We start from the raw sequence: 13,739 nt of genomic DNA on the forward strand, positions 1-13,739 counted from the left end.
TGGTGTTTGTGCATAGTAACTTGGAGTGAGATAAAGATAAGGAAACTTTGGTATGTAAATTGAAAAAAATTATGTGATCTAAAGCAATCTCCTAAGGTGTTCTATCAAAAAATTTACTCTTACATATCGTGATTTAAATTTTTAAGATACATATCATATCACTATGTTAATTACAAGATGGATGGTGATCATTGCATTGCTATCACATTTTAAATATAGGTGAAATGTTATTTTTGGGTAATAGTAAGGAATTAATTTGTGATATAAAGCCTCAACTTTTGACATAGTTTGGTATTAAGGATTTGGGAGCACCCAAGTACATTTTAAGGGTGGAGATTATAAGAGATTGAAAATAGAAAGTTTTGGTGGGGCCAAAATAATTATATAAACTTAGTATTGGAGGGATTTAGCAGGTTATTTTTCAAGCCTTTGACTTATTCTTATATTGATGGAGACAAAGTTATTTGTAGAGCATTATTTTTCTAAAATAAATGAGATGGAGGACATGGCTCAAGTACATTATGCTAGTGTTGTTGGGAGTTTAATGTATGTTATGATTTGTACAAAATTAGACATTGGCCAAGAAATAAAATTCCTCAGCTGATTCATGGTTAATCTATGATGGGATCATTGGGATTTAATTAAGAGGGTCTTCTAATACTTGTGGGGTGCCTCCAAGTACTCTATTTGTTATCATAGTGAGACTACAATGGACCAACACTCAATGGATATTCTTGAATTTTTGGATTCAAATAGGATAGGTGATGTCAATAGTAGAAGATCCACCAATGATTATATTTTTATTTATTTAATGGTTCTATCAATTGCTTTAAGAAGTGGCAAGTCATTATCACTTTTTCCACTATAGGGGATAAGTACATGGTAGATACTCAAACTTGTAAGGAATCCATCTAGTTCAAGAGTGTTTTTATATGTGGAGCTAATTCAAGAAGCTATCAAATATTTTTGTGACAATCAAAGTCTCACATGTCTAGCAAAGAACTAGCCTTTCATGCAAGGGTGAAGCACATAAATGTCCAATACCATATTGTTCATGACATGGCAAAGGGTGGTAGTGTGATGCTGTAGAAATCAAATTTTTTGCCAAATATTGTAAATACATTGACAAAGCACATGAGCAAATGAGTTGTGTAGTAAATTAATGAGACTTACAGCTCCTAGAAATTAGTTGATTGTGTTAATGTTTCCTTCAAATATATATGACAAGTAGAAAAATATTGGAATGGGTGATTTATACACCTAGTAATTCTAATGTTTGAAATTAATTAATTAATGTTGTACTTTTTTTCATTGAGCTCACATAGAAAAGGGCATCCCACCTAGATGACTTGCCCATTATGTCATATACATGACTTATTATGATGTGTATGATTGTGGATAAAATAGTATATTAGGAGGATGTGTAAGATCACCTATCATGAAGATAGTGGTTTAAAAGATATTATGACACATAAGCATAATTGTAGACAAGTTAATATTGTTGACTAGGAACCTTGACCAACTATATAACATGTTATGAAAAATGATAGAGCTCTTTTAAGGGATATAATGAATCCAAATAGGAACAATCAATTTAGTGAGTGTATTATGGAATTATTGAGCATTGTAAGAGCATCTAATATTCTTAACATGTTGACTTCTCATAAACAAGGCATTGGATTGGATTTTGAGTCGTAGCTTTGGTTCCCAAATTTGATTCATTGTACTAACTGTTGGGTGAATATTTTGTCACCAGCGTACTAATGAAAAAATATATGATTCACACACAGCTATGTTGATAAATTAATCTCTCCTCTCATCAAGGGGAGGTTCCCTTTGAAATTTCTTCTCTAATTAATAAGAAATCAAAATCTGTGGGTTGGTGTTGGGCATATAACTCTCTTTTTTCAGAGTCTATGTATTCTCCCTTCACCTTGTTACAATTTCTCTACCTCTTTAGATTTTTAAAGAAAAGAACAAGGAATCTAACAAACTACACTTAAACTTACAGTCAAGTAGCACAAAGTCTCTCTTGAAAGTAATCTTAACTCAAACTGATTATTACAAAAAGTTAGAAATTTAACTTGCAGCTCAAAGTCTTCAAGTATGAATTCCTAATTCTTTAAAGTAAAAGTAAGTGTCGTAATACAAAGCCTACCACTAATCACCTAATTTATTAGAAGATTTCCCAAATATGCTAGGAGCACACAGTCTACTTGCACAATTCAGGGGCCCTTTAACCCACATAACAATATCTTCAATATCAAAGAAGTAAAGAACATATATAATTAATGGACATAAGAACATTAAATCATATAAACAATTTTCTTGATACAACACAAAGTTTGAGATCAACAAAATTGTTCTCTTTATTTGCTTGATAGAATTTTCACAACAAAAGCCCAAAGTCTTAGTTGAGGTTAAAATTCTGCAGAGTTTTGCTAAGCATGAAAAAGATAAATATTTACAAATGAGGTCCTCCTTAAATAGGAAAAGAATGGAGAAAAATGTGGGCACAGTTGACTTATTCAACTGCACAGTCTCACTTTACTACAACTACAGCATAAGGAAAACGTGCAGCTGCAAGAAAACTAGCAGCATCTAATGATGCAACTGTATAAAAAGAAAAAAGCCAAAAAGGGGACGTTTTATTCATCTTTCTCCTCTCCTGGTTTTTGGAAATCTTTGAACTTGGCCAGGATGGCTTTCATCTCTGCTTCGTCCGGCATTGGGATAGAACTTGTGATCACTCGAACGCAGGAAATTGCATCTTCAATCTTTACCTATTTCTTTTGCCCATCCTTCAACATGGATGCAAGGACTTCAAAACTAACTTGGATCTCCAATAGCTTATCAAATGTATCAAGTGAGAAATCTTGTCCCATAGAGTGATCTATTAAGGCAAGGAATCCTTGTGTGATAGCTTCGCTAGTAACGAGATTCTGATTGCCATCATATAAGTAACAAGGAAGATCTGCAACTTTGGCAAAAATGAGATCAATCTTGTCTTCAACGTCTTTCTTTTCTCGGTCCAGCTCCACAATCATCAACCTTATTGTCTCTTGCTTATGAGACAATAATGACAAGATCTGGATGTACTTTTCCCTTGTAGGAATTACCTTATTTTCAGCAAGGATATCTATCCTGAAGTCCTCCATTTTTCTCCAAAAGGTAGTACTTTTCTCAACTTCCTCAATCTCCTGTGATAATGAAGTTTTGAGTCCTTACATCTGACTCTGGATTACTTCAAAATCTGCCAATAGTCCCACTGTTGAACTTAGAAGATGAGAGCCTTCTGACCCTAGCCCTGAAATCCACTCATCCATCACTCGGCCTTTAGCTCCTACTTGTTCAATCTTCTTTAGAGCTTTGGTGTCCATTGAGGATCCTATGGGCTCAATTTCTTGAGAAGATTGTGTGACCTTTAGAAGAACATTGGTCAATTGTTCACACTTCTTCTTTAATTCATTTTTCTCGTCCCTCTCCTGGTCCAATCTTCTTAACAAAGAATCAAAGGTTGTCTGAGAATCCAATTTAACACTCTCATGTGTTTCCACCCCAAGCTCTACAATCTGCATGGTATAATCCTCAGATCATATGTTGCCTTTGTCCTTATCTAACAATGGCACCATGACCTCAGCATACTTTCTCTTAGAAGTCGGGTCTACTAACACCTGAGATACCATCTTTGGCTTCTTTGTTCCCTTAGGCTTTGGAGGAACCAACCGCTCAAAGTCAAACTCATCTAGACAAATTACCTGTTTTTTCCTCTTAGGGGCCACTACTTCCATCCAAGGGGGTAATTCTAGATTGGCCAAAGGAGTAGTAGCTCCTTGTTTATTTTCAGTTAAAGTTTTAGGAGCAGGCTGACTGGAGCAACTTCAGTTACTGATAGGAGGGTTGAAGGCGTTGTGGATGCAACTTCAGCACTTACCAATGGTGGAATTTATGTTATGGTTGTAGTAACAAGTAAGTTCACTATATATTGTTCTTCAAGTGCCCCTTCCAAGGCTTCATTAAAATCCAGCATCGTAGATTCAATGGTGGATGAAGGAAAATCATCCAAATTGGAGAAATTGGTTAGTGTGAAAAACTGCTCAACAGCCTCTGACTGCTCCATGCCCATACTTAGATCTCCATCTTAAGAATCTACATCCTCCTTATCAGAGTCAAAATCAATAAAGTGGATGATCACCTCAGAATGATTCAGTACCTTTGAAGTGATATGGGCATCAACTCCACCTGGATGTGATGTTTCTTCAACCTGTGCTTCCTCTTGTTGAGGAGTTTCGCCTTCTTCAACCACCTTCTCTTTTTCAACTTCAATGGCAGGCGATTGTTCTGGTTCTTTTGTCACTGCTTCCTGTACTGCTGATGATGATTCACCCTTCTTGGACCCTTTAACTGTGAATTTAATCTTGGGCCCTTTCCCCTTAGATTGTATCACCAGAGTTGAAGATAGTTCTTGTGGATATGCCCTGCTCTTTGTTCTTGTCTCAGTTGTAGTTGTCTTGCCGACCGGGCCATCACTATTATCATCATCCCCTGAACTAGCAGGAAGTTGTTTCATCCTAAGATTTTTCTTTATCATCCAAGCATTGGTGTTTGCCAGGATGGGAGCAATCCTTTTAGTGATAGATTTACTTTCCTTCTTTGACCATTACACAGGAGGAAGCAGAGAATCAGCAATCTTCTTCTCATAATAGACAGGGTCTATTATGTCATCTGTGTCTTCCATGGTCATTGGGATCTTTACTAAATCCAAGTTTTCAATTTGTTCCAAGGTAACACGGTTGAAATCCATCCTTCTTATATCCTCCTCATTTTGACAGTCTGCCCAAACATCTTCAAACCTATAGACATGGGTATAATTCCTCTTGAGTTTGTTCTTTATGCCACGAAAGTCAAAAAAATTTCGTGCCTTGAATCTTTGCATAGTATTCCATTGCATTTCTTCCTCCATGTTCTTGGCTTTAGGGTTGGTTAGGACTGAGTACCTATCGATTGACTCTGAGAACTTCAACCTAGTCTTATGTGCTTGTGATTGTTTTTCATGCACATAAATTATATGTCTACACAACTCCATGAGAATGATCTTGTCAGAAGGAAATCTTGGTAGAATAAAAGGCTCACCTAAGAAACATCCAATTAGTATGTAAGTGAAAGTAGGAAATTGAAGGAAAACACATCCAAAATGAGATACCATGTTATAAGGAGCCTCTAATAATATCTGCTTCTGTAAGCCCTTATCAAATATGCACTTCCATACAGCAAAGAAGTCATCATTAACTCTTATGTAGTGGCTACCTTGATTCTTGATGGTAAGTTGATCATAATATTCCCAAACAGGCACCAATCTTCTATCACCCTTGGTAGGCAAACCTGGATATTGCCTCATAGAAGCAGCTGCATAAACCAGGTATGAGGTCATGTAGAATTTCAGTGTTACTTTGACCTCCTTCAATTGAGCATAGAGCGCATCACTGATATGTTCACCCCAATCAATTCTTGCAGCCCCTTTCCTGATTATATTCATATAGTAACACATCCAAGTTTGAAAGTAATGAGAGTCTTTTAGCCCCTTTACTCTTGACAACATGGTAACCATGTCATTGTATTCCTCATTGAAGTCACTCCTATAGAAGGACTTGGGCCATCATGAGGTAGTAGAATGTCTGGAAGCAAAGAGGTACACAGTGTTGACCACTTTCTTGCATTTAACTTCATTTTTCTCATAGTACTCTTGAGCACTCTCTTGAGAAATGTCAGCTACCTCTTCAACTGGAGAGCCTTTGAAGACACTATTGAAAAATACATTATCCAGAGTCATGATGATATTCTAATCTGCATCCTTCACTTGTCTTGTATTTGGATCAAAGTGATCCGCTATTGCAAGTACAAATTCTGGGTCATGAGCTACAACTGGGAAGGATGCATATTTATGCAACTCAGATTTGATCAAATTGGTTAAGCGAGCGGGAGCTTTCTCAACTCGGTCAATAAATTCTTGCATACTGACATGTCCAATCTCAATATCTTTGATTTCCTTAATATTTGAGTCTACTGAACTCTCTGGGTACATATTTAAGTACTTATCGTACTTGTACTTCATCTTTTTTGTTGATGTTTTACCCAGAGAAGATCCCAATTGACTCGTGGAAGGCTCGGGTTTATCTTGAGGGAGCTTTGACATTCACGATGACTGCATTCAACACTGAGGATTAGCTCTTTTGATAGTTATCATCATTATCAAAATCAATTATTCTCAATCGGATCGAAAAACCAAACTCAAAACAGGCTTAGGAGTAAAACTGCCAAAAACAGCAGGTCGGGGAAAAAAGTCCGACATGCTATTTTTAAAACAAAATTTGCACATCGAACTTTAAAGTCCGATGTGTAGGGATAAACATCTTAATTAGCACATCGAACTTTAAAGTCCAATGTGCAAATTCGGGGTAAGTTTATTAGCACATCGGACTTTAAATCCGGGGAAGATGAACAACACATCGGACTTTAAAGTCCGATGTGTGAGGGTAAAACCTTTTGGAAAAACTAGCACATCGGACTTTAAAGTCTGATGTGTTGTTGGCAGAAAAAAAATTTATTGACATGTCGGGTTTTAAAACCCAACATGTCAATCAAATCCTCAATCCTTCGCATATCGGACTTTAAAGTCCGATATGCAAAGAAGTTTCTATCCAACTGCAGATCGGGTTTCAAACCCCGTCATGCAGGTTGGAGAAGGATAAGACTAGGAGGGCAATCGGAGTTTAAAGTCCGATTTCCCTCTTGACACACCAAGCAAAACCAGAAAAAATAAAACAAGACAGAAAAGGAAAAAAGAAGACAAACAAGAAGAAAAAACCCGAAAAGAAAACACAAAACCCTACCTTCTCTGCCACAATGATCGAAAAAACCCGATGGTGATGTGATCAAATCTGAGTTGCGGCAAGCAAAAACAGAAGAGGATGCGTGGAGAAGAAGAAATCACAAGCAACAATGAAGAAAATGAAATGAAAAATCAATTTAATAAACCCTTAAGTAACCATTAATGCTGCATTAATTGCTAACTCGCAGTGAATGTCAGACTTTAAAGTTCGACATGCAGGCTAAAAAATTGTGCAAGTCAGACTTTAAAGTCCAACATGCACTCTCCAGCCAAACAGTCTGCAGTTCGGACTTTAAAGTCCGAACTGCAGGCCTAAAACCAAACATGTGCACATCGGACTTTAAAGTCCGATGTGCACAAAATTTTGCAAAGAAGGACCCTACAGTTCGGACTTTAAAGTCTGAACTGCAGGTAAAACTGCAAACTTAGAAAAGCTTTGAAAACACTAAAAATGAAAAGCATGAAGCTAAATGAGCTAACCGACGGAGTTGATCAAGCTCTCCTGAAGGTCGTAATGTACGAAACGGATCAGTTTCACAGGGTTGCCTCACGATTTTGGTTGTGTTGAAAAGGACAACACTAACCCATGGTTTATGGTTTACCACTTACAAATTCATCTATGAATCTCCTATATATCGGGTTCTTGTGTTGGAGTTGTGTATGCCTTGTATGTTTGATTTGCAAGTACTTTTTTGCTACCAAAATTGCTCTAGTTTTACATGTTGATAATATTCTTGAAAAGGTATGTACTTAGATATTTAATTGTAACCTTTGTTGCTAATAATACAAAAAAAATATGATTTGCACAATAGACTTTTCTCAAAAAAAAAGGTTTTCACCATGTAAATCATTTTTTTATGGTATAATCTTTTGTATAGTATTTTAGGTAGCTATAACATTGATTGTTTTTGCACATACTTCCTCCCAAATTTTAATATATGAGGTGTATTATTCGCCCATACTTCCTTTGAAATGAAAACTAAAAATGAGGCAAAATGGGAAGATATGGTCCATGATCCCTCACTGGTTATCTTTATTCATTATTGCATGTTGATGATTGATCTTGATTGAAAGAATATTGTTGATGGTTTTCATGTGGCTCAAGTCCCAATTAAAAAATTTGAAGCCTATTGGAAGAACCTAAAGGTTCATGCAATCATTTTAATAATGTTAGCTTTGATCATTCTTTTATATTAAGAAAGCAGCAAAAAAAAAGGATGCTAACCCTTAATACAACAACCTGCAAGCAGTAAGAGAACAACAAATGCTAGGAGAAAGCCCAAAAAAAACAAGGTTGGATAAGCGAAAAGGAAAACACATGTCTAACCATCAACAACCCAGACCCAACTCAAGGAGGGGGAGAGAAACACCTAAGCCTTGACAATGAGGAGTTTGGGGGATGGAGGAAACCCTTCCGCCTATGACAAATCAAAGTCCAGGCGATAATGTCATTAGGACCATCAAGAGATAGATCAAGAAGGAAGGACGCCTCAAGGTTGCAATCAGTTGCGCAGTAGAGTGTTTTTGTAGAACAACAAAAGGTTGACCTAGAACAATAGCAAGTTGTTGTAGAGGAACAATGTCAAGAGCAAAATCAGTAGGAGTAGAGTGGAGTTGCAAAATAGGGGCAACATGAGTTGAATCCTCAAGGATGGAAGACACCACAACAGTGGCATCAATAACAACAATAAGAGGCACTTCATCTCGAGAGGAGAACACATCCTCCTGAGAGGAACCAATCAAATCAAAATCAAAAGCATAGATAGTCAACTGATTAGGTGTAGCATCCTTCCACCAAGTAGCAGCACCTTTATTGTGCGGCATAGAGAAATCCAAATCTAAATGACCTATAGAGAAGCATATTGAACAACGAAAGAAGCCCTCAAAATACAATGGTTGTGTCCAAGGATTGTCCCCAACCATAAGAACCACATCCCCCATGAGAGGCTAAGAGATGTCAAATCGACTAAGATGCAGGCAAAGGTGGAGTGGCCCATTAAAGACGTGGCATCATCAACCTTCAAGAAACAACCAATAGAGTTACCAATGGCCTCGTGGCAAGACTACTCCTATAAATGAAGGGGAATATTCAAAAGGAAAACCTAAACCGGATGCACATTAAGTGGTTTAGTAAGAGGGTTAAAATAAGTAATGATTTTCTTGCCAAGTAGGTTGTTTATCAAGTATATTTTTTTCCTTGTTCAGTGATTGCATAAACACATGACAAGATCTTGAGAAATATATTAACCGTACACATCCACCATGATTTTGTGTTTTTTATGTTATTTATTGTTGTCCATCCATCTACTTAGTACTATGTTGATTTTGTTAGTGTATGATTGTCTTGTGTTTAAGGTTGTTAATTGAGTATGTCATGTGTAGCTTATTCTCAATGTATTTGCTATGATTTATTTCCATTGGTGATGGTTCTCTTTAAAAGAATTAGTTGGTTCATTTATTGCATGCCAAAGATCAACCCCTTTTAAATGACTAGGCATCCCAATAAATAGTGCCAACACCAAATTTGATATATGTTGAAATTGAGAATTGATGTAAGTCATTACCTTAAAGTGTGGCTAAGAGAAAATTCACTTTGCAAGGAAGAGATGTGCAATTTGCATTTAGAAATAAATCATACCTAAATAAATGCATACATGATATTTCTTTGACATTCAAAAATGAATGAAACATAAAAAAAAATCTAATAGTTATTGTCCAACAAAATTTTCCCAAGATTGATATGGTTTTGATTCCAATATCCATTAATTTTTCAAAGCATATGCATGTAAATAAGTTGTGTAGGTTGAGAACTTAGGGTGTTGAATAATGTGGATTGTGTGAGGATACACAAAAGCTAGAGCAAGGTGTCAAGCTAAGATGCACATAAACAATCAACCACCAACCAAGAAGATCTATGCAAGGCCAATGTGCACATATAGAATACATGAGACATCAAAACTAACTAAGAAAAATCAAACAATAAAATAACACATACATACGTAAGGTCGTGTGCAAAAAATTGTCATAAAGATCAATGCATAAATTAAGCTTGCATGTGAGGAAATACAAAGAACACAATAGATATTTATGTATGATACAAAATTGCACCAACATAGATGCTCTTACATTGACCAACAATTATTTATTGAACACTTAGAACCCTCACCTAATTTAGAGGAAAACCTTAACCAATCATTCCCCTCACAATAACTATCTTGAATTTAAAGGAACATATTTTAATAATCCATAAAACTGAATTTAGATAATTTTTCTGATATAATATAGTAATTTTTTCATGTATTTGTAATACTAAGCTTGTTTAGATTACTAAACATAACAATCTTGTTTTTGGAATATTAATCTATATTGTCCATAAGACAACATTTGCACACTTTTTGAATATAACTATGTAGTAATCTTTCATCAATAGTTTAAATAGTTAATTTCTTATTATCCAACAATAGATTAATTGCTCAATAAATTCACACAAAGAAGCAAAACAACTTTAGTCTATCTGATTTATAACAATTAATACACTAGGATAATTAATAGCTAATAATAGCATAAGCAAAAATAACAAGCCAATCACAATAACATAGATAACACCGATATACCCAGGAAACCCCAATTGGGGGAAAAACCTGCAAATGTTGAATCTTCTATTCAGCCTCAAGAGCCAACTTTCATTCCAAATCCTTCTCCCTAGTTGCTACAATGATATTACATATATAGCCTTCTTGATGAAACATCAATTATGCAAGAGAAGAGAAACTTTCCTCACATGACATGTCCTAAGAGAAACATTCCTTACAAGATGCAAACTGGAACTTTCCTTACATGATGCAAGAGAAAGGAAACTTGTCTCACATAACTGAGACTATCTCACACATAAAACCACTATTGGTGTTAACCTCACAACTCTGAGAAATATTTTATTTACAAAATAGAAAACATTTTCTTGTTGAACATTCAACCTGAGCTGCACTTCAGCAACTTCCACAACCACACTTTTTGAACTATAGAAAACTTAACACTCCCTCTTAGCGAGGAAGGCGTTTTGCAAAACACACAGCTTATCCCTGAAGAATAGAGACTTAATCTTCATCAAGGCCTTCGTCAATATGTCTGCTATTTGCTCATCCGTAGGAATGTATTGTAACTTCAATGTCCCCTTCTCCACACAATCTTTGATGAAGTGGTACTTGATCTCAATATGCTTTGACTTGTCAAGAAACACTAGATTATCAAAGAGTTTGATACCACTAGCTGCCATATACTCGGCCTCCACAAGCTCAATGCAACTGACTTTTTTTTCCTGTTGTACCAAGGGATTGCTCTTGATCCCAAACTGAAACAACACCCTGAAGTGATCTTCCTATCAGTTGTATTGCTTGCCCAATCTGCATTGGTGAACCCCCTCGAACTTCACTCCACCCTATTGAATATACGTCAACCCATAATCAACTTTTCCTAGGAGATACCTCAAAACATGCTTCGCAGCTATCCAATGCACACGTTTAGGTTCCACCATAGACTGACTAAGTGAATTCACTGCAAAACAAATATATGGCCTTGTGTTGACCAGATACATAAGAGAGCCTATCAATTGTCTGTATAAATTTGGGTCCATTGCCTCTGATTTAAAATCATTAACCTTCTTCCAGTTGGTTACAAGTGGCGTGGACATGGGCTTACAATTTTCCATCCTAAGTCGCTTCAAGATATCAATTATATACTTCCCCTATCCAAGGAAGATTTCTCTTTTTTTTTGCCACAACTCAAATCCCAAAAAGTAGTGCATCAATCCCAAGTCCTTCATCTCAAACTCTCTTGCAAGATCTCGTGTGCAGTGTGCTATGAGCTTTTTTGACCTTGTAAGAAACAATTCATCAACATACAACACCAATATGTGAAGCTTGCCCTTCACCTGAACATAGGTACAGATTTGGATCAGCCTCACTCTTGGTGAAGCCCACACTCTGCAAGTAACCATCAATATGTGCATACCACGCCCTAGCAGCTTGCTTGAGCCCATATAGTTCTCTATTTAACCTACATACATGGGAATCCCTCCCATGCACCTCAAAACCCTCTGGTTATTTGATGCAGTCAAGGGACTGAAATCCAATCATGCACAACATATCGTTAATCAGTAACAAGATGCCAGAAACAATAAAAAGAACAACCGGTAACAAGCCAGAACACATAATCGGTAAACAATATGAATGAATCTTATTACAATCTAAAGAGTTATACATGCCACATGTTGAATCGCAGTCCAAGATACAATTAATGCTTACAACACAATTATAAGATCCATAGATCATCCACATATCAAATCGACTTTCGGGAATAGTCTACCAGTTCCACCCTAATCCGGACCTCAGCCTTTCGACCTCAGTCCTACCAGATCAAAATCCTACTGAATCTACATCTTCGCTCGATCTCATAACTTTGTCCTCTATCTTCTAACTTTTGTATGTCCAAATAATTCACAACTTCCATATATATCATCCACAATTAATTACAACTTAATCAAGTCGGCCCAAAGACCAACCGGTTTATGAAACGTGCAACGATAACATGGCGGCTCAAATTACTAAGAACAAACATGAAAACATAAAACGATGTGCATATCTCTAAAAATACCGGCCAAGACCCAAAGAAATATCTTCAACGATCTGCAAGTCATGGAAATCAACTGCAACTCGAAATCATCTTCGCTCAACATATTGCTAGACTAACCGGTAAGAACATATCAACCGAGACAATACCGGAAACCACATCTCACCGGAAACAAAGCCAAATACTATGAATCTCGAACATGATAATGACCACGAACGCAAGGGAATAAACCCAAAACCACAATGCTAAACACTCAAACATGAAGAAATGCCACACTCTCAAGCAATTCCACTAAAAATTGCACAACCGGTAAGAACTAGACCGGTGCTCATGCATCTTCCTCAATTACTCCATTGAGAAAGGTTGTCTTCATCTGGTGAATCCTCCAACCCATCTGTGTTACTACAGAAATGATAGCCCTTATGGATGAGTACTTGGTGTAGACACCTAAAATTGGCACTGCTAATTAAATGGATTTTATTCATTTAATCATCATTAAATCGTCTATTAATTAAAGTAAGACTTAATTAATATCCAATTTCTTCTAATTGAGTTTTTTTGTTTTATCGGTAATTGGTTGAAGCCTGAATAGCTTTTGACTGGAGCTATGAACCAGTGGGGACACGGTAGGGGGGCCCATCCCCATTACATATCTTTGAATTATTATTATTATTATGTTTGATTAGATTGACCCCAAGACCTTCCCCATCCTATGGAAGGCCAAGAGTCACAGCTTAGAATTCCGCTTCAAATGTCCCTATTGGGAATTGAACTTGGGTCTCCACAGTGAGAACCCAGTGTTTTAAGTAGTTGAGCTCAACCCCTTGGACTCTAATTAAACTAAGATTTAATTAATATACCCTTCTTCTATCTAAGCCATTTAATTAAATACCCCCTTCTAGCCATTTTAATTAAATTCACATTTAATTAAAAATATCAATTTATTCTCTTTCCCATTTTAATTAAATCTACATTTAATCAAAATCCCCTTTGCATCTAAATAAATCAAGATTTATTTGTAAATTCCCCCAACTTGCAAAATCCTACAAATGCAAGTTGCATCCCTTTTGGCTAAATTAAATTATTTTAATTTTACTAAAATTCCTATTTTCCCTCACCCACTTGCAAAATCCTACATATCCCACTTTCCTCCTAATCATCCTTCTAGAACCTATCTAATCCCTTCATTATCCTAATTATTCCATTTTGTTTCTTCCTAGGTTGC

This window comes from Cryptomeria japonica, chromosome 3 (genome assembly GCF_030272615.1).
Source record: "Cryptomeria japonica chromosome 3, Sugi_1.0, whole genome shotgun sequence".
NCBI classification, from domain to species: Eukaryota; Viridiplantae; Streptophyta; class Pinopsida; order Cupressales; family Cupressaceae; genus Cryptomeria; species Cryptomeria japonica.